An 8,949-nucleotide genomic window follows, 5' to 3' on the forward strand; every position below is an offset into this window, starting at 1 on the left:
GCCCCGACAAGGAGCCAAGATGAACCTTTTGAACAAACTTGATAGAGGTCCATGCCAGAATGCTACTGACCAAATCTGGTGTTATTCTGCCTTTGACCTTGAACTTTGCACGTGACATTGTCTTGTATTGGTGTATATTCATGCAAAGTTATTTGAATATACAATATATATACAAGAGGACCATGATGGTCCTGAATCGCTCACCTTTTCCCACACGACCCAGTTTTGAGTATGACGTCGTTTTTTCTATTATTTGACATAGTGACCTAGTTTTTGAGCTCATGTGACCCAGTTTTGAACTTGACCTAGATATTATCAAGATAAAAATTCTGACCAATTTTCATGAAGATCCATTGAAAATATGGTCTCTAGAGAGGTCACAAGGTTTTTCTATTATTTGACCTATTGACCTAGTTTTCGAAGATACGTGACCCTGTTTTGAAATTTACCTAGATATCATCAAGGTGAACATTCTCACTAATTTTCATGAAGATCTCATGAAAAATATGGCCTCTAGAGAGGTCACAAGGTTTTTCTATTTTTATACCTACTGGCCTAGTTTTTGACCGCACGTGACCCAGTTTCAAAACTGATCTAGATATCATCAAGGTGAACATTCAGATCAATTTTCATGAAGATCCATTGAAAAATATGGTCTCTAGAGAGGTCAAAAGATTTTAATAATTTTAGACCTACTGACCTAGTTTTTGACCGCAGTTGACCCAGTTTCAAACTTAATCTAGATATCATCAAGATGAACATTCAGACCAACTTTCATACAGATCCCATGAAAAATATGACCTCTAGAGAGGTCACAAGGATTTTTTATTATTTGACCTACTGACCTAGTTTTTTAAGGCACGTGACCCAGTTTCAAACTTGACCTAGATATCATCAAGGTGAACATTCTGACCAATTTTCATGAAGATCATTCAAGGGTATGGCCTATAGAGAGGTCACAAGGTTTTTCTATTTCAAGACCTACTGACCTAGTTTTTGATCGCAGTTGACCCAGTTTCAAACGTGACCTATATATCATCAAGATAAACATTCAGACCAACTTTCATACATATCCCATGAAAAATATGGCCTCTAGAGAGGTCACGTTTTTTCATTATTTGACCTACTGACCTACTTTTTGATGGCACGTTACCCACTTTCGAACTTGACCTAGATATCATCAAGACGAACATTCTGACCAATTTTTATGGATATCCATTCACAAATATGGCCTCTAGAGAGGTCACTAGGTTTTTCTATTTTTAGACCTACTGACCTAGTTTTTGACCGCACATGACTCTGTTTCGAACTTGACCTAGATATCATCAAGATGAACATTCAGACCAACTTTCATACAGATCCCATGAAAAATATGGCCTTTAGAGAGGTCACAAGGTTTTTCTATTATTTGACCTACTGGCCTAGTTTTTGAAGGCACGTGACCCATTTTCGATCTTGACCTTGATATCATCAAGATGAACATTCAGACCAACTTTCATACAGATCCCATGAAAAATATGGCCTCTAGAGAGGTCACAAGGTTTTTCTATTATTTGACCTACTGACCTAGTTTTTGATGGCACGTGACCCACTTTCGAACTTGACCTAGATATCATCAAGGTGAACATACTGACCAATTTTCATGAAGATCTCATGAAATATATGGCCTCTAGAGAGGTCACAAGGTTTTTCTATTTTTAGACCTACTGACCTAGTTTTTGATTGCACGTGACCCAGTTTCAAACTTGACCTAGGTATCATCAAGATGAACATTCAGACCAAGTTTCATACAGATCCCGTGAAAAATATGGCCTTTAGAGAGGTCACAAGGTTTTTCTATTATTTGACCTACTGACCTAGTTTTTGAAGGCACGTGACCCAGTTTCGAACTTGACCTAGATATCATCAAGGTAAACGTTCTGACCAATTTTCATGAAGATCTTGTGAAATATATGGCCTCTAGAGAGGTCACAAGGTTTTTCTATTTTTAGACCTACTGACCTAGTTTTTGACGGCACGTGACCCAGTTTCGAACTTGACCTAGATATCATCAAGGAGAACATTCTGACCAATTTTCATGAAGATCTTTGAAATATATGGCCTCTAGAGAGGTCACAAGGTTTTTCTATTTTTAGACCTACTGACCTAGTTTTTAAAGGCACGTGACCCAGTTTCAAACTTGACCTAGATATCATCAAGATGAACATTCTGACCAACTTTCATAAAGATCCCACAAAAAATGTGACCTCTAGAGTGGTCACAAGCAAAAGTTTACGGACGGACGGACGCACGGACGGACGATGGACGACGGACGCTGCGTGATCACAAAAGCTCACCTTGTCACTATGTGACAGGTGAGCTAAAAAGTTAGACCAGACAAAAAAATTTAACAAGAATGTGTTATCTTCATGTGTTGACCTTGCGCTAGAGGTCTGTGTCTTACATGCAACAAGTCAATTTGTTATGGTTACTGTGTCAAGTTACTTGAATAACCATCCATGCAAAATAAAGTTACTGACCAGACAAAAAAAAACAAGGCGACCTGTAACACTGATGAATGCTCTCTGAAATTACTATAGCATAAGGGACTTTTCATTCAAAGAGGTTATGTTAAGGAGAAATAAGGTCAGCAAGACTTGTGGTTCTTTAACACTCTCACTGATCTCTATGAATATGTTAAGTATGAAGTCAATAGCTTACATAGTAACCAAGTCATGCCCTAGACAAGGTTTTCAAAAAAACAAAAACGGGAGGTAATTCAACAGGAGCTGTCTGATGACAGCCCGCTCGACTTTTCTCAGTGCTTGACTCTGAATAAGAGCTTTGCCAGTATAAACTTTACAAAACTTAAACCAAAAAATTCTAAGTTAAAAAGAGCCATAACTCTGTCAAAATTCAAATCAGAGTTATGGGGATTGTTTCTCCTGATGTAGACTTTGATAGTAAATATCTATTCTAAGTTTCAAGTCAAAAGCTTGGACAATAACAGAGATATTTGACTTTATAAAATATTTTAACCAATGGCGAGGAAAGTCGAGCTAAAAATGGGACCACCTAGAGTTATGGTTCCTTGTCACTGTACTCCCTTTCACTGACCTCTACCAATATGTAAAGTATCAAGTCAATACCTTACATAGTATTTGAGTTATAGTGTTTGAGTTATGTCCCGAACAAGGTTTTCAAAAAGGGAAACAATTCAACAAGAGGCCCAAATGGGCCTAAGTTGCTCACCTGAAGAAAACCTTAACCATATGACTTTGCTTCTAAGTTTGAAAATCCTTTAAGCTGTTCATTAAAACATAAGTTATTTAAAGGCGTTTTCTATAATTTGCTGTCATGCGCCAAAAAAGCATAACCATTAGAAGAAATTATTCAAAGGTATTTCTATATTACCTCTATTGGCCCCTAAAAGGGCCCAAGTGCACACCTTTTAAACAAATTTGGCATAAGACCTTATAAGTATGTTAAAGACCAAGTTTGATGAAGATCCATCCAGCAGTTCATGAGAAGAAATACTTTAATCTTACTAAAGGAATTTCTTTTTTAAACACTAGTGGCCCCTAAAAGGGGCCAAGTGCCCCTCCCCCAACTGAACAAACATGGCAAAAGACCTTATAATGATGTTCCAGACAAGGTTGTACGAAGACCCAGGAAGCAGTGAATGAGAAGAAGTCATTTAAAGGCATATCCATTTTCAACACTAGAGGCCCCTAAAAGGGGCCAAGTGCCCCCAACTGAACAAACATGGTAAAAGACCTTATAATGATGTTCCAGACAAGGCTTTTAACGAAGACCCAGGAAGCAGCTAATGAGAAGTCATTTAAAGGCTTTCAACACTAGAAGCCCCTAATAGCCCGCCCGCTTAGCTCAGTAGGGAGAGCGTTTGTCTACGGATCGCAGGGTCGGGAGTTCGATCCTTGGGCGGGGCGCATGTTCTCCGTGACGATTTGATAAAAGACACTGTGTCTGAAATCATTCGTCCTCCACCTCTGATAATTCATGTGGGGAAGTCGGCAGTTACTTGCGGAGAACAGGTTTGTACTGGTACAGAATCCAGGAACACTGGTTAGGTTAACTGTCCGCTGTTACATGACTGAAATACTGTTGAAAAACGGTGTTAAACCCAAAACAAACAAACAAAGAAGCCCCTAAAACCATGTTTGTAGAAGATTCATAAAACAGTTCATGAGAAGTCATTTAAAGGTATTTCTAATTTTACCTCTAGCAGCCACTATAAGGGACCAAGTGCCCCCATTTGAATAAAATTGGAACAGGACTTTATAATAATGCTACAGACTAAGTTTGATGAAGATCTATCTAGCAGTTCATGAGAAGATGGTGTTTAAAGGTATTTCTAATTTTAGCTCTAGCAACCCTTAAAAGGGGCATGCCCCTGTTTGAACAAAATTGGGAGATGACCTTATAATGATACTACAGACCAAGTTTGCTAAAGATCCATCAAGCAGTTCATGAGAAGAAGTCATTTAAAGGTATTTCTATTTTAGCTCTAGTGCCCCAAAAAGGAGTCAAGTGCCCCCATTTGAACAAAATTAGGAGAGAACCTTATAATGATGCTACAGACCATTTTTGATGAAGATCTGTGATGCGATTCTTGAGAAGAAGTCATTTAAAAGTATTCCAAATTTTTAGCTCTAGTGGCCCCTTAACGAGACCGAGTGCCCCCATTTGGATAAAATTTGGAGAGGACCTTAAAATGATGCTACAGACCAAGACGATGAAGATCAATCAAGCTATAAGAAGTAACTTTAAAGGTATTTATAATTTTAGCTCTAGGGGACCCCAAAAAGGGCCAAGTGCCCCCATTTGAACAAACTTGGGATAATTGCCTCGATAGCCCAGTGGTAGAGCATCCGCTTCGAGTGCGGGAGGTCGTGGGTTCGATCCCCGGCCGCGTCATACCCTTGCTTGGCGCTCAGCATTGAAAGGGAAACTGGCTTCTTCTCTCATACCCTCGTGGCGATGGATACCATCAGGAATGAGGTGTCGACAGTGATTAATATAAGTTGTAGAACTTCCTTCACAATCGACCTAAAATAAATTATGTATAAACTAAACTTGGGAGAGAGAGAAGCTTATAATGATGCTACAGACAAAGTTCAATGAAGATCCATCCAGCAGTTCATGAGAAGAAGTCATTTTAAAGGTATTTATAATTTTAGCTCTTGCAGCCCTTAAAAGGGGCCAAGTGCCCCCATTTGAACAAATTTAGGAGAGGACCTTATAATGATGCTACAGACCAAGTTTAATAAAGATCCATCAAGCCGTTCATAAGTTCTTTAAAGGTTTTTCTATTTTAACGTCCATTACAGGAGGCCAAGGTGAACCATTTGAACAAACTTTTTAGAGGTCCATGCCCGGATGCTACTGACCAAGTTTGGGGTAATTCTGACCAGTAGTTTCAGAGATGTTTAAGTAACAATGTTGACGCAGGACGAGGGACGATAAATGCTGCACTATCCACAAAGTTCAGGTGAACTAAAAATGGGACCACCTAGAGTTATGGTTCCTTGACACTACACTTCCTCTCAATGACCTCTATCACTGTATAAAGTTACATCTTGGTATCTTCAATACTTTTTGAGGTATCCTCTGGACAAGAAGTGTGACAGACTGATGGACAAGGTGGCGACTATATGCTCCCCCACAACCAAACAAAACTATTACCTATGACCTCTGTCACCTTGATCTTTAAGAGATGGGCCTCGGTCTTGCACATGATACATTGTCTTATAATAAGGAACACTTTGAAATCTCTTGATGAATGCTTGAGTTATTGACTGGACATTAAACTGTTGCTCTACACCTCTGATGTTTCCAAGGGTGAGGTTTGGGTCTTGCGAATGACATATAGTCTCATTATGGGGAACATTTGTGACAAGTAATTTCAAAATACCTTGATGAATGACCAGACATGAAACAGACCATGTTAATTTTTGACCTCTAAGTGTGACCTTGACCTTGGAACTAGGGCCTGGGTCTTAAGCATGACAAATTATTTCATTATGAGGAACATTTGTGCCATACTTATAGTCTCTTCAGTAACGGCAGAGTTACGGACCGAACACGAAGTGGTCAACTTAAATTGAGAAAGGGGCCATCAGTATAGGGCCTTTTGGGTACACAACTTCACAAGTTGATAATAAATGTTCATGGAAAAAATGAAAGAAATTTAATGAAATTCTACCAATTGGTTAGTTTGTTATGTACAAATATGTGGATTTTTAAACAATTAAAGGGCAATAATTCTGAAGTTACTACAGAGATCCTGACGAAATTGAGTGTGCACTACCACATTATGGTGATCTAAATTCAATTTAAGTTTCATAGTTCTAGGTCAAATATCTCACAAGTTTTGAAGCAGAAATTGCCATATTTATAGTACCCTATATAGTTAACACTAGAAATTTCTATGGGCCATAACTCTGGTGTTACTTGGGCAATCTGACTAAAAGTTGACAGGCCGCATTTCCCTATCTTGGTGAACAGGTATATGAAGTTTTATTTAAATATTCCAAACCACTTCCTAGATATGGCTCCCTGACGAACGGACCGAAAAATGGACGGACGACGCCAAAACTATATCCCTCCGCTAATAAAATAGGAATTAAAAATTCCTGTTCAACAAACACCTAAAATGTTGATATCCTGTCAGAGAATCAACAACAAACACGACTCTAATATTCTGTGATTATTTATTACGGTTTGTTTAACAATATGATTATAGTTAATTTGGAAATTGTACAGCACTCAATTATAAAAGAGGGTCATGATGACCCTGGATCGCTCACCTGAGTAATATGAGCTACATGTTTCAAATATCAAACTGATACTAAATTATTAAGAAAGTAGGTCAGTAGGTCAAATTCTTGGTCACTGAAAGTCAGTGTTAAGATCGGTGTGCAAAACTGTATACGTCATTCAAATTTCTAGGCAGTATCTTAAACAAGAGGGCCATGAAGGCCCTGTATCGCTCACCTGACCTATTGACCTAAAGATCATCAAGATTAACATTCTGACCAAGTTTCATAAATATATGGTCATAAATGTGATCTCTAAAGTGTTAACTAGCTTTTCCTTTGATTTGACCCGGTGCCCTAGTGTCTGACCCCACATGACCCAGATTCGAACTTGACCTAAAGATCATAAAAATTAACATTCTGACCAAGTTTCATGACGATAAGTCATAAATGTGGCCTCTAGAGTGTTAACAAGCTTTTCCTTTGATTTGACCTTGTGACCTAGTTTTTGATCCCATCTGACCCAGATTTGAACTTGACCTATAGATCATAAAGATCAACATTCTGACCAAGTTTCATTAAGATATGGTCAACAAGAGGACCATGATGGTCCTGAATCGCTCACCTCTTCCCACATGACCCAGTTTTGACTATGAAGTCGTTTTTTCTATTATTTGACATAGTGACCTAGTTTTTGAGCTCATGTGACCCAGTTTTGAACTTGATCTAGATATTATCAAGATAAAAATTCTGACCAATTTTCAAGAAGATCCATTGAAAAATATGGTCTCTAGAGAGGTCACAAGGTTTTTCTATTATTTGACCTATTGACCTAGTTTTCGAAGGTACGTGACCCTGTTTTGAATTTTAACTAGATATCATCAAGGTGAACATTCTCACTAATTTTCATGAAGATCTCATGAAAAATATGGCCCTCTAGAGAGGTCACAAGGTTTTTCTATTTTTATACCTACTGGCCTAGTTTTTGACCGCACGTGACCCAGTTTCGAAACTGACCTAGATATCATCAAGTTGAACACTCAGATCAATTTTCATGAAGATCCATTGAAAAATATGGCCTCTAGAGAGGTCAAAAGATTTTTCTAATTTTGACTACTGACCTAGTTTTTGACCGCAGTTGACCCAGTTTCAAACTTGACTAGATATCATCAAGATAAACATTCAGACCAACTTTCATACAGATCCCATGAAAAGTATGGCCTCTAGAGAGGTCACAAAGGTTTTTTTATTATTTGACCTACTGACCTAGTTTTTTAAGGCACGTGACCCAGTTTCAAAACTTGACCTAGATATCATCAAGGTGAACATTCTGACCAATTTTTATGGAGATCCATTCACAAGTATGGCCTCTAGAGAGGTCACAAGGTTTTTCTTTTTTTAGACCTACTGACCTAGTTTTTGACCGCACATGACCCTGTTTCGAACTTGACCTAGATATCATCAAGATGAACATTCAGACCAATTTTCATACAGATCCCATGAAAAATATGGCCTTTAGAGAGGTCACAAGGTTTTTCTATTATTTGACCTACTGACCTAGTTTTTGATGGCATGTGACCCACTTTCGAAAATGACCTAGATATCATCAAGATGAACATTCAGACCAACTTTCATACAGATCCCATGTAAAATATGGCCTCTAGAGAGGTCACAAGGTTTTTCTATTATTTGACCACCTGACCTAGTTTTTGAGGGCACGTGACCCACTTTCGAACTTGACCTAGATATCATCAAGGTAAACATTCTGACCAATTTTCATGAAGATCTCATGAAATATATGGCCTCTAGAGAGGTCACAAGGTTTTTCTATTTTTAGACCTACTGACCTAGTTTTTGACTGCACGTGACCCAGTTTCGAACTAGACCTAGATATCATCAAGATGAACATTCAGATCAACTTTCATACAGATCCCATGAAAAATGTGGCCTTTAGAGAGGTCACAAGGTTTTTCTATTATTTGATCTACTGACCTAGTTTTTGAAGGCACGTGACCCAGTTTCGAACTTGACCTAGATATCATCAAGATGAACGTTCTGACCAATTTTCATGAAGATCTTGTGAAATATATGGCCTCTAGAGAGGTCACAAGGTTTTTCTATTTTTAGACCTACTGACCTAGTTTTTGAAGGCACGTGACCCAGTTTCGAACTTGACCTAGATATCATCAAG

General features: G+C 38.3%; 1 protein-coding gene across 1 annotated transcript in view; it reads right to left on the minus strand.

The window, feature by feature from the left end:
- Nucleotides 1-6,696: 6,696 nt before the first annotated feature.
- LOC123527409 (protein kinase C iota type-like) overlaps nt 6,697-8,949 on the minus strand; it is a 213,633-nt gene continuing 211,380 nt past the window's right edge. The window contains exon 18 of the mRNA XM_053523317.1: nt 6,697-7,259. The gene's annotated coding sequence lies outside the window, so the exon portion shown is untranslated. The remainder of the gene's footprint in view (nt 7,260-8,949) is intronic.

This window comes from Mercenaria mercenaria, chromosome 14, assembly GCF_021730395.1.
Source record: "Mercenaria mercenaria strain notata chromosome 14, MADL_Memer_1, whole genome shotgun sequence".
NCBI lineage: Eukaryota > Metazoa > Mollusca > Bivalvia > Venerida > Veneridae > Mercenaria > Mercenaria mercenaria.